The 17,863-nt window shown below is 36.1% G+C and overlaps 1 long non-coding RNA gene across 1 annotated transcript in view; it reads right to left on the bottom strand.

The window, feature by feature from the left end:
• Positions 1-17,863, bottom strand: part of LOC149132667 (uncharacterized) — a 30,808-nt gene that overhangs the window by 6,669 nt on the left and 6,276 nt on the right. The gene's annotated exons all lie outside the window — the stretch shown is intronic.

The following is a 17,863-nucleotide window of genomic DNA, read 5'->3' as shown; positions in this document are numbered from 1 at the left end:
AAAAGCCAGCATAGAAAAGTGATGATAATGCAGGTCATGAATATATGTTTTTTAATATTTTTTGCAAACAACTTGCAGATGCAAGTGTTACCTGTTGAAAGCTCTGCATACCGGATGCTAGCAAATTTATGGGGTCATTAGGAGAGAATGCTTGCCATTCCGGGGCCTAACTCTTGAAGGCATCATTGGGCACCTTTCACTGAAATGAGGTCATGCTTGCTAGATCAATTGGTCATCAGGTTTCACTCACTATTCTTCTAGCCATTGCTCATTGTTGCTTTTTAACCAAATCCAGTGGCTTGCCTTTTCCACTGTAGTTTGGATATTACTCATGGTGGTATTTGCTTTGCGATGAATTAGGTCAATGATAGCAATAGTCACTTCACACTGTGTCCAACAAACCCTCTACATCTAAGTTTGTTTGAAAGCTCTGCTTTCCAGCCTGTGTCTTCACATTCTTCGAGGAGGTTTTCATAACAGCCAATCTTTTGAGCTCAAGCAGCATCCATGTTATCTTCATGAGGAACTCGACTAGATTTACCATTTTCTTTCTTTTACACCATATTATGATATATATACACACACACATATACATGTGTGTGTGTGTCTGCGTGTGCGTGTATGTATATATATATATATATATATATATATATATATATATCATGAACATCATCACTTTTTGGTCCTGGCATCTGTTTGGCAAGACTGAGTTAGTTCTTATTTACATTTACTTCCCCACTCTACCTACCCCAACTATATTTTTGAGTTGACTACTTCAAGTTTCTTATTTCTTTGCATCTATCAATTAATGATAATATAGTATATCTTGTATATAATATAACATATACATATATCAAAACAGGAGATTAGAAAAAAATTTTGGTATTATTTATTCATCATTACACATGTTTCATTTGCTAATAGGGGTTACAAAATTGTACTTGACAGAGAAACATGTCAGATATCTTCAGACAGAAAATCAGATAGTATTATCATGCTGAGTAAAAAGTAAGCAACGTTTTGAAACATGAAATTCATCACAATATATTTCAACAATGCAGAAATTTTATTCATCAAAGTAAGTACCATTACAATCAACACATTTTTGCTAATGAGTTACAAGTTTGTTTACTCTGGCAACATAAAAATCTGGATGAACTCTTTGAACACACTTACAGCATCGGTTTGATTTTTGAGCTCTTCTCTCTCAGGTGGAAGTCGGTAGGAGAAAAGGTCTGGGGAATAAGCTGGGTGGAGAAGAACTTCATAGTCAAGTTCCTTCAACATCTGGAGCATCATTAGTGAAATGTGTGGTCGAGCATTGTTATGAAGAATGATTCGCCCTCTTCTGTTGACCAGTCTGAGATGGAGGAGTAGCAGATTTTCGTTCATTTTGGCAATTTCATGGCAATATGTTTCTGCAGTAATGTTTTTTCCAGATTTTAAAAAGTTATAATGGATGATTCCAAAAGTACACCACCAAACAGTCACCATAATCTTCTTTTTGAAGAGCTTGGGTTTAGGGAAGGTTTTCGGTACTTCATTTTGGTCCAACCACTGTGAAGAACATTTTATATTGTACAGAATCCATTTTTAGTCGCAAATTACAATATGGTTAAGAAATGGATTGGTCTGGTTACGGAGAAGAAGCAATGAGCATTTTCTGATTTTCATTCAAACCGTGTGGTACCCATTTGTCGAGCTTTTTTGATTTTCCAATTGCATGCAAATGGTTGCAAGCAGTTTTCTGGTTAACTTGAAGTTCTTTTGCCAGTTCTCAAGTGGTTTTATATGGATTTTTCTCAGTGACAGTCTTTAATTGACTGTCATCAATGACAGATGGTCGTCCACTTTGCTCACAATCTACAAAATCGTTTAAACCGTTTTGGAGCTGACCTCTCACTGGTCACCAAATGTTTCATTGATATCACGAACAGTTTCAGCTGCTTTACATCTTTTTTTTGGAGCTGAATAGCAAAATTGCTCAAATATCGCACTTTCACAGTTCCATTTCAGATGATTGTAACAATGGTGAAAAAAAATATAAATGTTAATTTATTGATGCATTTGGGCAAGTCTATATCTATTATCAGACAACTGCAAAAAAAATGTTTAACAAAATTTCAAAACTCTGAAAAAATCTGGTACAAATTCATCATGGTTCAAAATGTTGCTTACTTTTTACTCAACCTGATAATTGATTAGCTGTCTGAGGAATTTTTAATAAGAGATATCTTATAATTTTCTCTTACATGTATAAGTTTTAACTCCTATTAGCAAATGATACATGTGCAATAGTGAATAAATAATACCAAAAATATTTTCCAGTCTATTGTTTTCATGTGTAATTACTCTGCAAATATTATTTTCCACACAATTATAACATCTACATAAAATTTTGGCATATTGGAATATGCAGGTGTGCTTCACAAGGATACAGCTTGGATTGCAACCCTATCCACATACTATATATATATATGCACACATACAGATGTAAAGAAAGACTGATAGAAGGCACAGGCATGTAGTTCCCTTCTTAATCATGTGGTTTTGAGTTCAGTCCCAATGCATGACACCTTAGCGAAGTATCTCTTACGATAGCCAAAGTTGATCAAACCCTTGTGAGTGAATTTGGTAGATGGAACCTGTAAGAAGTCTATCTATATAAAATGTGTGTGTGTATCTGTTTGTTTATGTTTGTGCTCTATAAAAGTTGCAAGCTACAAACATTGCTGTTGTCATTTCTCTGGTTGACAAATTGTCTGCTTACTTCTAGCCTTTCAAGACATGTTTAATTAAGAGATTCCTTATTTAAAACACAGTTAAGTGTTAATGACAAGAAAGGCATCTGGTTGTGAAAGAATACTGCAATCATATATTCATTTAACACATACTTGACTCAAAAAACATGTAAATCAAACAAGACATATTCAAATACATACATATATTTCATGATATATGTGTGTATGTGATCATCATCATCATCATCATCGTTTAACGTCTGCTTTCCATGCTAGCATGGGTTGGACGATTTGACTGAGGACTGGTGAAACCGGATGGCAACACCAGGCTCCAGTCTGATTTGGCAGAGTTTCTACAGCTGGATGCCCTTCCTAACGCCAACCACTCAGAGAGTGTAGTGGGTGCTTTTACGTGTCACCCGCACGAAAACGGCCACGCTCGAAATGGTGTCTTTTATGTGCCACCCGCACAAGCCAGTCCAGGGGCACTGGCAACGATCTCGCTCGAAAGTCCTACGGGAGCCAGTCAGGCGGTACTGGCAACGGCCACGCTCAAAATGGTGCATCTCATGTGCCACCCGCACAAGAACCAGTCCAGGGGCACTGGCAACGATCTTACTTGGCTTGCCGGGTCTATATATATATATATATATATGTATGATATATATATAGATATAGATATATATGATATATACATGTATATATATATATATATATATATATATATATGACATATATGTGTTACATTATATAAGATATATATCTCATATATATATATGATATATCGTATATATAAACAGTCACTCCTGCGTCTACATATATATATATATACGATATATAATATATATATATGTAGACGCAGGAGTGACTGTTTGGTAAGTAGCTTGCTTCGCAACCACATGGTTCTGGGTTCAATCCCACTGTGTGGCACCTTGGTCAAGTGTCTTCCGACCAAAGCCTTGTGAGTGTATTTGGTAGACGGAAACTGGAAAAGTGTTTGTCCCTCCAACATTGCTTGACAACCCTCCTGGTGTGTTTACGTTCCCATAACTTAGTGGTTCGGCAACAGTGACTAATAGAATAAGTACTAGGCTCACAAAGAATAACCCCTGGGGTTAATTTGCTTGACTAAAGGCAGTGCTCCAGTATGGCCGCAGTCAAATGAGTGAAACAAATAAAAGAATATATGTATATGATATATATATATATATAAATCCTACTGCCACACATATCCTCTCAGAAGAAACCCTCTCCAACCAGGTTTTGACTACAGTCACAAATAGTTTCACATTGTCATCTGAACTGAGTCTTTGGCCCTGTTCAAAAATGTGTGCCAGCATGGCATCACCCTTACTAGAGACACACCCAAAGACTTACAGTTTGTGGGTACTTGATTTTCATATTTGGGATAGCATATGGATTGTAGGCAAGCCACCTGTTGTTCTAGGTGTTGTGCAAATGGTCCTTACTGTTCTTATCTGCGAAGAACCAGATATTCCCTAGCTCAATAGGATGTCTCAGCTTGTTTAGCAGTTACTTTGTCTTCATCAAGAAGTTCTTCTTGGTCTTATACAAGTGGTAGAGAAGGTTCTCATTCAGGGCCAACTTCATGGTGGCAACTCCAACACCCATCTCACTCACCAAAGCCTGGATTCCTTTGCTCAGATCTTTTGTCAGTTTGTCCTGCAAGTGTTGGATGAATTGTGGCATGTGGATGCAATCAGAACATCTGCTGTATCCCTTCCTGCTGGCCATGGCTTTGTAGCCTTTGCAGCTGTCTGTGTCATCTTACAACCTTGGCAGTGTTCACAGAGCATTGAGCAGCAGTTGCGTTGTCAGCATTTTAATATCTGACTCAAACCATCATAATACAGGTGACTCCCAATATTCAAATGGCTTTCAGTCTTCTATGTCAGCCAAATTTTTCCTCAACTACAACTCTAATCTTTATGCTCTCCAACATCTGTGACTATTCACGGACACATCAAGCTGTTTATGAAGAAAGGAGACATACAAAATTCAAGTTTAGCCTGGACACCCTGTATGTAGATATACATATATATAGCCAATGAGTTGAATGTCATGCTCATGAAAGAGCAATAACTGTTGAAATATGCATATACACCTATTACAAACTTTTTCTATTTTCAATCCTATTGTTTACAGAGACATATTCATATACAAAACACCCTGACAGTACTGGATTTGATCTCTATTGAAATTCTGTGGAGATAAACTTCAAAGCAAGACCATCACACTGCTAACACAAAAGTAAGGCACAATATTGACTTGTAAACCTTTAATGTACTCAGTAGTGTATTATGGTTGCAAAACATGAGATACTGTGTCTTTGTTAGCAATTTCTATATATATATATATATATATATATACACAGGGTGTGGTGAATATATTGATGTCTAAATTATGCAAAATGAATATAAAATTGTCGTCTCATTAATTTTAACATATATTTACCAAAGTTACATAAGAATATCTTGAAATACTAAAGGGAAGATGAATAGAGGCATTATGTTGCCATCACTAGTGATCACTCCAAAACCATAATGTTGACTGGATGTTTAATTTTTATCACTTGGTACATGCACTGTCCTCAGATCAACACTCGGAAATGTTCGAATTGGTGCTTCCAGCATGAATACCAAGCAATACAGTATGTCATTTCCAAATTTTTGGCAGAGTGTATTGCATCATGGTATTGTTATTCTCACAGACAGTGCCCAACTGACCCTACTATACTGTGTAGTTGGCAAAGTCAAAAACAATGCGCATGTGAGAAATTAAAAATATAAAGTGGCAACAATTTACCCATCACACCCTGTATAGATCATCATCATCATCATCATCATCATTGTTTAACGTCCGCTTTCCATGCTAGCATGGGTTGGACGATTTGACTGAGGACTGGCGAACCAGATGGCTACACCAGGCTCCAATCTGATTTGGCAGAATTTCTACAGCTGGATGCCCTTTCTAACACCACACACACACACCCATAGGTGTGTGTATATATATGTATGTATGTATGTATGTATGGCAGTGACAACATTGGCAGCATTAATAACAACATAAAGAAGTTCTTAACTGGTAACATGTGCAGGGGAAGTAACATTACTGATGCAACCAACACCACTAGCCCCAGCTTCGACATCAGCAGCTACAACTACATCAACAACAGCAGCAGTAACATGAACAACAATTATAGGTACAGTACCGACATTGCATGTCCATGGAAATATATTGGTTGTACCAGAAATTCATTCAAGAAACGTTTTTCCAACCATGAATCCTCCTAAGTCCCAGAAAAGAGATACATAACATCGCTGGCCAGCCACATATGGCAACTAAAAGATGACAGAGTTCCACACTCCGTCTCATGGAAAATCCTTGAAAACTCGGACCCCTACATAAACAGGACGAAACACTGCAAGCTATGCATAGCCGAATGCTCGAGAATCCTAAGGGACTCACTCAAATCAGGGGCTATACTTAACTCCAGAATGGAGATTTTTGGGCCATGTTTGCACTTTAGGAGATTTCTGTTGGCCTTTCGGGAACCGCTAGAAGTTGATAGCTAACAGGAGAGGGAGATAATCCCCTATTATTTACCCTCACAGCTGAATGATGGCGTTATGGTCGGAAGCCATTGGCAAAGGGAGATAATTCAGACTTTCCCCTCTATATTTTAAAGAGGTCATAGGTCAACAGGTCTTGGGGTCTGACGATACACCATAAAATTAAACCCTTTATGGACGAGAAACCCAGGATAACCCCATAAACTAGCCTTCATCAGGAAAAATATAGACTACTCTACTTCTTAGAGTGTGCTTCTCTGGATTTATGTTTTTCTAAAAATTATATATATATATAGGGTGCGGTGAATATATTGTCATCTAAATTATTCAAAAATGAAAATAACACTAACAGCTCATATTAACAGATATATTTACCAAAATTATATAAAAATATCTTGAATTATTAAAGAGTAAATTTATTCAATAAAATAGCCATTGGCTTCAACTACAGCCTCCAGACGACCTCGGAATCTGAAACTCTTCTGGATGGTCTCCTTGTTTAAGTTGGTGAATGCTGCCATAATCCTTGCCTTCAGTTCATCTTTGGTGTTACAAGGAGTTTTGTTGGTCTCTTGCTCAACTGCACCCCACACATAATAATCAAGGGGGTTACAGTCTGGGGAGTTAGGTGGCTAGATGTTAGGGGTGATGTGGTTGCAGAAATTGTCTGACAGCCATGACTGGGTTCTCCTGCTTGTGTGGTATGGTGCAGAGTCCTGTTGTCAGACATAAAGTCTTCCAGCAGCCACCCTCTTGACCCAGGGTAGCACTACCTCTTCCAGGCACTTGATGTAAGCCTCCATGTTGAGTCCGAGACCATGTGGGAATATGAATGGAGGCATAACATTGCCATCACTAGTGATCACTCCAAACACCATGATGTTGACTGGATGTTTGATTTTTATCACCCTCGATACATGTTTTGGGGACATGGCAAGCCAACGGTTTTGTGCGTTTACCATCTGTTATTGGAGCTTCCAGCACAAATGCCAAGCAGTACAGCATGTCATTTCCAAATTTCTGGCAGAGTGAATTGTGTCATGGTGCTGTTTTTCTCACAGATGGTGCTCAACTGACCCTAGTATACTGTGTAATTAACAAAATCAAAAATAAACAATGCACATGTGCGAAATTAAAACTATGAAATGGCGATAATTTACCCATCGCACCCTGTATATATGCTGGAGAAATCATGATTAAATGCAAGTTTGTTTTCTCCATACATTTCACTGTTGTGGTTATTTTCAAGTTTTTAACCTCTGCACGAGACGTTCCAAGTGCAGTTGGTTGCTGAACACTACAGTATATCATCAAGACAACACTTTATTGCATTATTCTATATATGTTCAGTAACACTACTAAGTATAGTAGTAACCACACTACTTTACTGGAAGCCGATTAGATGATGATATTCTGCATGGAGTTCGAAACTCAACAGTAGCAGTTGTGCATCTAACTGTACACACAATATATACATATGTGTGTGTGTGTATATATATATATATATATATATATATATATATATATATATATAGGGAGAATTCACAAAAAAACAAAAGACACAGAAAGAAACAGGGAGAGATAATAATGTGTAGTGGCTAGCAATCTATCATGGTGAATGCCGGACAGAGGGGTCACACAGGAAAGCTAGGAAGAAGGGGAGATAATACATTAGTGGTGATCCCAAAACGAAGGTGCTCGTGCGTATGTATGTGAGTGTGGAAGAGGGCTGGTGACCTTGATCTGTGCATGTGTAGGTGTGTCGTTGCTGGGAAGTGGTCAGTGGTGGTGTTGGGATTTGGGGGAGGCAAGAGTGGAGTATGGGTTAGGCTGATATATATATATATGTATGTAGGCAAATAAAAAACAAAAATAGGAAAAATAACACAATTCAAAAGTATGTACACAGTGAATATATTAGATTGATGCCCAGAGAAAGTAAGATGGAAAAACGATTGGGTTGTGACATTTCAAGCACGGTTCTTTGTCAGAAAGGAAAGAGGAAAATGACTGGAGAGAAGGAAAAGGATAGTCCGAGAAAAGCATGTGTGGTTACATATCTATATGTGTGTGTGTATGTATGTATATATAATTATTTTCTAGTTAATGATTCCTATCAATATAAATATTCCCCACCCCCCTACATATCTACTATTACATGTCTTAAAAAAGAACCAAAAATCTCATTGTTTTGGGTGAATGATTCAACCATTATGAAACCAAAGATTTTTTATTGTTGTCTCTGAAGGCAGCTGTGTACCTCACCAACCCACCCATCCCACTTTACATGACATATTCACTTGCATTCTGTTATTTATTCTGATCTCCCACCCAAAGAATATTCATCCTAACAATTTCCATGACTTTTGTTTCTTGTGAACTTCTACTTAGAAGGAAATTCCATTTATGCATGTATGCATGCATTTACACCGAGAAAAATTATTTAACATTGTCTTTACATTTGAATGTTTATCATTAAAAAATGTTTTGAAACCGAGAATTGTTTCTTCTTTTATTAATTTCAGTCAGTGTGCTGTGACCATGCTCTGGCACTATCTTCAGGTGTCTTTCATTAACCTTATCAATATTAGAGCTTATTGCAAACATAGGGCAGGGTCCCATTTTAATGATGCCTGGTCATTGAAAGTAACCTTTGATAGCCTGGTATACTAGAGCAGTAAACATGTAAATGAACACACACACATAAACACATCTTGCGGGCTTCTTCATAGAATCATTCTGCCAATTTCACTCACAAAACATTGATCAACCTAAGACTACAGTAAAAGAAACTTACCCAATGTACCATGCAGCAGAATTGAACCCAGAAACCCATGGGTGTGAAGCAAATTTTTCTGCCAGTTTCACTCACAAGACATTGATCAACCTAAGACTACAGTAAAAGAAACTTACCCAATGTATCACGCAGAAGAATTGAACCCAGAAATCCATAGGTGTGAAGCAAATTTTTCAACCTTTATATATTTTTTTATCAAAAGTCTTTTGTCTAAAAGAAAAAGATCAAAGCCTTTTAATTTTTGCTTCTTAAATATGAAAATGTCCTATGTAAGTTATCTGGAATTAATATTGACTAGGGTTGGAAGTTTCTGGTACAAGAAATTTGAAGGGGATAAGTTCAGCTAGGAATATAATATTTGTCACATATTCTACTGGAACTTGTAAATTATAACATGTTTCATGTACTAACAAAATTTGTAAATGGTTTTAATATTCATTTCATCCAGTATTGTTTAAAGCAGTGATTCCCAACATGGTCCCTGGGGCCCATCAGTGGTCCCCAGAGAATTTGTAGCCATAAAAAATTGAAGCCATTTCATATCTACACAATATTGTTCAATAATAAAGACATTGTTAGTTAATGATAATTTATATGAAAACAGAATAATAATAAGAAAACAAAATTCAATAATTATTCCATAAGAATCAATAATATATTATAATCAAGAATTCTTGATTATAATATATTGTCCCTGGGCTGAAAAAGGTTGGGAACCACTAGTTTAAAGTCACACAGCTAAAGTAATCTTGTAAGCATGCAGAATAAATTTCTGATATATCCATTACTTTGAAATTCTTGTTTTATATTAGGAGCTAATTGATTATGGTACAAATAGATTATGATATGAATTGATTAAATATTAATTTACAAAACTACATATACATAACTTTCATGACCTGGTCAGCAATTTGATATCTCTGTAGTTACTTTTCTTTAATTCATCCCCTTTACACTTGTAGCAGTTAACTATTATGCAGCTGCACCAGTGTTAGTATGACACCTTCATGTACAACCTGATTTACTAAACGGGTGACTAGGCCATATCCTACTCTGTCAGATGTCTTTAGCATCTCAGTGGTGATTTCTGATTGATCAGTGTCTTTCCCTACCTTCATATCTTTAATTGTTTTATATATGATACTGCTTTCAGCTACAACAGCTGGTCCCTTAGCTGGATGAACGTTTGGAAGACCCTCTTACTTTCATGCATTCTACATATTTAAAAGTAGCAGCATTTCTATGTCTCTTTCTTTTCCGAATCAGTTGGTGCAAGTGTACCATTATCCATTTGTACGCATTTCCTTCCCACAGCATCTTGATTCTCTCTGAAACATTGTCTTGCAATCCAGAACACCTCACACATCTTATCTTCACTGTGTAAAGCATTGACAAACCTCTTCCTTTTTGCTTCTCCTTTTGCTATGTAAACCTGTTACCTAGCTTCTTTTCTGGCTTCCCGATATAATTCTTTGTTGCTTCTCTTTTTCCAAGCCTGTCTCTTAACCTTTATGGCTCTGTCTATTTCTCTGTTCCACCACCACATCAATCTTGGTTTCACCAGAACTTTGCCACAGATTTGGCCTGTTCTCACTAAGTTGTCCCGAAGGAACATCTAGCTTTCCTCTATTATCTATATCTATCTTTTCTTTCTCATCAGATGCTTCAAATAGGACTTCAATAAATTTCTGACTGTTCACTTGATCTTTAAGATAGGTAATCAGGTGACTGGTTGGTTTCTTGAAGTTAGTGTTGCAGACCATCAGATCATTTGCATTCATAGAACTCCAAGAGCCTTGTTCTTTCCTCATTTCTTGGCCCAAAGCCACAACCTCCATGTACACTATGGAATCCATTGGGTTGTTACCTAACAAGTCTGTTGAAATCATTCACCTCAAAAGTAAGTACATTGTCATTCATCATCAAGGTAATTTGCAAAAGGAGTTGGCAACATTGGTCCTTTTGTTCATCTGCCAATCCTGATTGAAAAGCATATGTTGCTGCCATGTTTTGTAAGACTAACTTAAGTTTAATTATATTGTTGCACACTTTGACTACCTTGATCACTTTACCCATTTCTCTGCAAAATGTATGCTCACACTTCCCACACCATCACTATTGGCTATCCAGAAGAATTTATTTCTTTGTTCCTTGACTGTGGGTAGTCTGGCAGAGACTCTCCTCCATCTAAACTCTTGCATGCAACACATGTCTGTACATTTCCATTCTAGTATTTCAACAATGTCACCAAACCTACAGTGACTGTCTCTATTTTAAGATTGGGGACTGGAAGGGAAGAATAAGTGAGGAGTTTGGGGTACAGCCTTAAGCCTTGAAAAGGAAAATAATTTGTGCTAACATTTGCCTGAAGGTTGAGAGCTCTTGTATATGTCTGATTAATCATGCAAGTATTATTGCTCAACGAATTACTTTATCACCCAGATCCTGAAATATTCAGAACTCATGAAAAAACTACTTGGAGACCTAGCAACTCTTACTGGATAAAGAGGAGTCCATACATTTATATATATATATGTATGTGCACACACACATGTGCATGTTTATGTATTAATGTTTGCTTTTATGTCAAGTCATTTGTAAAAATATTTTAGCATTAAACTGAAGGATTGTTCAATACCTTTTAGTAGAGTACATGTTTGTTAAACTTTTACAAGAGGGATGACAATGACTGTAGTTTCAGTCAGCTAGCCTTTGTTGAACTTGGATTCTATTTGACAGGTTGTTTTTCTGAGGTAGGCATGACTATGTGAAATAATGATTAGGCTTAGTGTATGTATGTCTGGGAGTGGATGAATAGGAAGAGGTCAGGGTGGGGGTTGATTGGAAGATATTATTGGAAGATATTGTTGGAAGATCTTGTTTACTTTTAAGAATTTGTACAGAGTTGGCAATCATAATTTTTTAATATCGGTATTTGGTTCTGAAATAACAGACTATAATAAGAGTCAAGGGTTCGGAGTTGTTGGGTTGTTTTTCTTCTAATTTTGATTTACAGTTCTGTATTTAAGTCGTTGTTAAGAGAATTTGGTACAGTATTTACAGGTTTTCTTTACTAATTGCAAGTTACAGATCAGTCTTTGGATGCTAAATAAGAAAATATAGAATGGCACAGATTTGGCAGGGCTTGTTTACTCATTCCAAGTCCTGGTTCAGTATTTGGATCCTAAGTAAGAGAGTCCTAAATATGAGAATATGCTACAATTCATGGGCACAGAGTTGGATGGTATATTTTCTACTAATTTCAGTTCATGGTTTGCTATTCGGCTCTGAAATTTAAGTGTATGATGGGATTCCTTGGCACAGTGTTGGCATGTTTTCTTGTTTTATAATTTGAGTTATGGTTGAGCATTTGAGTTCTAAATAAGAGAATATGGTAAGCCTCAATGGTATAGATTTGGCAGGGTTTGTTGTCTACTATAACTGAGTTCCAGTTCTGTGTTTGTTATTTACTAATTCTAAGTTACAGTTCAGTATTTGTGTTGCAAATAAGAGAATAAAGTAGAATTCTTTGGTATAGACTTGGCAGTGTTTATTGTTTACTAATACCAAGTTATGTTTAAATTTTTGGCTCTTAAATTCACGTGTAAGGTAGGATTCATTGAGACAGAGTTAGCTAAGTTTTTTGTTTACTAATTCTGAGTTACAAGTTGGATGTTAAAGAAAAGAATATGGTAGGATTCATTGGCAAAGGTTTGACAGGGCTTTTATTTACTATTTCCATGTTTTAGTAATTGAATCCAAAAGTAGAGAATATGGTAGGGTTCTTCTGTTTTCAGATTTAGTTCTTTACTGATTCCTGGTTACGGTTCAGTATTTGAGTCATAAATATGAGAATATGGTAAGCTTCATTGTGACAAAATTAGCAGAGTTCCTTTTGTTGTAATTCTAAGTTACAATTCATAAAGGAAAGAATATAACCAGATTCATTTGTACAGTATTTGTGGGGTGTGTTGTTTATTAATTCTGCATTACAGTCAAGTATTTTGGATCTAAAGAAGAGAGCTAGCAGTGTTGTTTGCAAATTCTAAGTTACAATTTGTTATTTGGATATTAAATAAGAGAATATTGGGGGTTGCTTAGTAAAGTGTTTACAGTATTTTTGTTTACTAATTCCAAGTTAATACTTTAGAAAATATAGCAAGATTCATTGCTACAGATTTCACAGGAATTGTTTTCTACTACTTTTGAGTTATGGTTTATCTTTTTGAGTATTAGCTAAGAGATTTTGTTAGGATTCATTAGTACAAAGTTGGCAAAGTTTGTTGTCTATGTGGGTGTTTTAAGATTCATTGGTACAATGAGGGTTTTATAGTTTACTATATGATGATGATATCCAGTGCATGCTTCAGTATTTGGGTCCAAAATACAAGAATAACGTAGGTTCCCTTGGCACTGATTTGGTAGGATTTGTTGTTTTCTAATTTCAAGTTATGAGTCAGTATTTTGGTCCCAGTCTGTCTATATCATTATAAGAGCCATATTTCTCAGTCCGTCCATTGCATGCAAAGCATTTATTCATTGTATTTGCAGCTGCAATATTAGGAGAACGATGATTCCTGCTATATTTTTGCTCAAATTTTATTTTGTCTTCGCATGGCTCACAAACACAAAAAGAAAATAAATGCTTGTAAATATCTCATTCCCCAATACTACAGTAGACAGTGTAATGGAAATGAAAAGATAAGGATAGAGAAAGTGAAAGAAGAAAGATATTGGTAAATTATACCAATGGATCTGCTGAAGTCAATTAAACAGTTCATTCTGCTTTTAGCATTTTTTTGATTTATTGAATGTACTTTTTTCTACAACATGAAACAGTTCCTCTGTGAGATAGGATAAGTGTTTTACAAAACATTTTGTCAGTAAAACTCTGAGTTCTGATGCTTCATAAAATAAATATATTATTTCTCTCTTAAATATTTGTTGATATACAATAATTGCGAAATTAAATAAATAAATAAAAGCATTCCTTATCATGAATAAAAATAATTCACTGAAATTTATTATCAATTATTTTGTTTATGTAGGAAGAAGTTTTGGTTAAGATATTTCACTGAAATATCATGTTATGTGGACAAAATTATTATATAAAACATATTCTCTTTTAGAATTCATCATCTGCAATAAATACTACTAACATCCACACACATATTCACAAATGTAGAGCTTTTATGTGGTTTCTTGACCTGCTAGAAATAACAGCCAAGTATTCTTTAAATCAGCCAGAGAGATACATCTCAATGAAGGCCACCCTAACTAGGAACATTGTTTCTGATGTCATCTAAATAAAAGCATGTATACAGGGTGTTTTCGGTAAATTTGACAATTTTGTATGTCTCCCCCACTTTTTGTTTTTCAGGAACAGTTTGATTTATTGGTGAACGGTCAACGGTATTGAAAAGTATAAAGATTAATAGTTTGTTTAAGAAAAAGTTCAGTAACATGGAAGACATTATTTCTCCCAGTTGTAATCTCATGGATTACTATGTATGGTGCTTGGTTGAGAAAGACACCAACTGTTCTACTTGCAACACCAACATGTGGTCAAGATCAAGGAGATGTTTGAAGATCTTTCCAGGGACACAGTGAGGAACGCATGTGCCAAGTTTCAGAGCTGTCTTGAGGCCATGGTAGAAGCTGAGGGTAACTACTTTAAGTAAACCGTTATCTCTCAGCCATAATTTAGTTGATATTCTTTGATTTTTTTAAAGTACTTTTACTTTTGGATGGGGTATTGTTTTCTTTTCCTTTTATGCAAACTGTCAAATTTAACCTAAACAGCCTGTATACTGAAATTTGTAGAATATGAAACAAATTAGTTAAAAAAAAAACGTTTTTAGCTAAACAATATTAAAAGGTTATATATTAAGCCTTCACAGAGAAAGAAAACCTTAATTTCAATAATTTACCCAATTATAACAATTTTCGGACAATGAAAGTAGAGGTAAAGTTCAAAACTTTTAAATACTTTTAAACATTCATTGCATTTAAACTGAATATATTTTATATCAAAGTTAACATTGTAAAAGACAAATGATTTAAATTTAAATATTACCATCTGGCTATTAGCAAAGTGTTTGTATCAATAACTAGTATGAGATAGGATTTACACCACATGAAATATATTTTTATAAACTTTGCCACTCTTATATTCTTTTATATCTTACTTGTTACAGTCTTTGGACTATGGCCTTACTGGAGAACCACCTTGAAGTGTTTTTTTAACCTATTTTCAAGTCTATCGATTGCTTTTGCTGAACTGCTAAGCTATGGGAATATAAACAAAACAAACACTGGTTGTCAAGATACACACGCAGAAATATATATATATATATATATATACATACATATAAATGTGTTCTAAAAGTATCTGACTTAAATTTCACACTGGTAGGCTGCATCAGTTCCCAGCTGTTATACCTACAGTATAGATGTGTAGTGCACATTCATTGGATTTTTGTTTTCATTGAATGCATCAAGCAGAGATATTGCATCAAATTTTATCAAAAGCTTGGTGATACTCAAGCTTAAACCATCCAGAGGATACAACAGGCTTTTGGCAATGATGCTGAGGGCAAAATTCAGATTGAGGAGTGGTACAACTGCTTCAAACATAGCCACACCTCAGTAGAGAGTAAGGCATGCTCAGGCAGACCATCCACAAGCTGAAATGAGCTGGAGAAGGTTCAGTGAATAATCATGGAAGACTGCTGTATAACAATCCAGGAAATTGATCACAAAATAGGAATAAGCACAGGTTCAGTATATTCTATTCTAATGGAGGATTTGTGCATGCAGAGAATGTTGGCAAAATTTGTCCCCAAGATGCTGATGGAGCACCAGAAGCAACTCTGCATGGAAATCACTCAGGACATGCTGGACTGTGCAAACCATGACCCAGACTTCATGAAGACCATCGTTATTGAGTTTATGGTCTCCGCTTGATGTGTTCAGTCATCTTGTGTGGAAACGAAAATCATAAGGGCACACTACACATATATTTGCTGTTGGCACTCCGTCGCTAACGACGTCGAGGGTTCCAGTTGATCCGATCAACGGAACAGCCTGCTCGTGAAATTAACGTGCAAGTGGCTGAGCGTTCCACAGACACGTGTACCCTTAATGTAGTTCTCGGGGATATTCAGCGTGACAAGGCTGGTCCTTTGAATTACAGGCACAACAGAAACAGGAAGTAAGAGCGAGAGAAAGTTGTGGTGGAAGAGTACAGCAGGGTTAGCCACCATCCCCTGCCGGAGCCTCGTGGAGCTTTAGGTGTTTTCGCTCAATAAACACTCACAACGCCCGGTCTGGGAATCGAAACCGCGATCCTATGACCACGAGTCCGCTGCCCGAACCACTGGGCCATTGCGCCTCCACTCTACACATATATACTCTGGGCATAACAGCTGGGAATTGACATGGCCTAACAACATGAAAAGTTTCATGTATGTGCAGGAAGAGTTGTGTCACCTCCCACCCAAAGAATTTTGCTCACACAGCATTAGTTATGGCAGGAAAAAATAAAGTTGTATACTTTTTGAACACACCTTGAATATATATGTGTGGCTATATATATATATATATATATATATATATATATATATATATATATATATGTATATGTATATATGTATATTTATATATATGTGTGTGTGTATATATACATATGTATATTTATATATATATGTGCATTTGTGTATATTATCTATCTATCTATCTATCTATCTATCTATCTGTCTATATATATATATATATATATACAACATTGGTCAGTTGGGCTGTCTTAGCAGCATTATAGGCCCCTGGGAAAATCAGTGCACTAGGCCATATAGTATTTATTTATTGAGTGCAAGCCACAGCATACACAGATCAGAATTGGCCCCTGGACCTGTGATGCCCATGAGTACCCATGCCTAAAGATAGCACTGTTGGTTGGCCCATTTATATTAGAAAACAAGGGTTGCAAAGTGAGCTTCTTATTAACCACTCAGCCATTCCTGTGCCCAAAAGAAATGTGCTATCAATTTCTGTTAGATGGCATGTTATGATATATATATGTCTTTTATCTTTTACTTGTTTTAGTCATTCGACTGTGGCCATGCTGGGGCATTGCCATAATGAACTTTTAACTGAATGAATCAACTTAGATACTTATTTTTTGTTACGCCTAATACTTATTCTATCAGTCTGTCTTCCCGAACCATTAAGTTATGGGGATATAAACACACCAACACCAGTTGTCAAGCAGCACTGAGGGACAAATACGCACACATATATATATGTATAGATATATATGACAGGCTTCTGTCAGTTTCCACCTACCAAATCCACTCACGAGGCTTTGGTCAGCCTGAGGTGTAGTAGAAGACACTTGCCCAAGGTGCCATGCAGTGGGGCTGAACCTGGAACCATGTAGTTGGGAAGCAAGCTTCTTCCCACACAATCACACCTGCACCTACATATATATACTAGCAGTAAAACCCGTTGTTGATCAGGTAATTATTTTTACTATCTATCGAGAGTCACATTTAAAGTATTATATGTATAATTTGCTTCTCCTGTAAGAGAAAACCATGTAATAACTGAAGTGGAAGAAAGATCAATATCATACATGAACTTGCATTTGTTTCTGATATGACAATAATAAGTGAGTTGTATGTGTTATTTTATTTATCTATACATTTTTTATTGATTCTGAAAGGATGAAAGGC

Source organism: Octopus bimaculoides, chromosome 14 (genome assembly GCF_046866305.1).
Source record: "Octopus bimaculoides isolate indiv1 chromosome 14, ASM4686630v1, whole genome shotgun sequence".
Taxonomy (NCBI): domain Eukaryota; kingdom Metazoa; phylum Mollusca; class Cephalopoda; order Octopoda; family Octopodidae; genus Octopus; species Octopus bimaculoides.
This window is presented reverse-complemented; position numbering and strand designations above follow the sequence as displayed.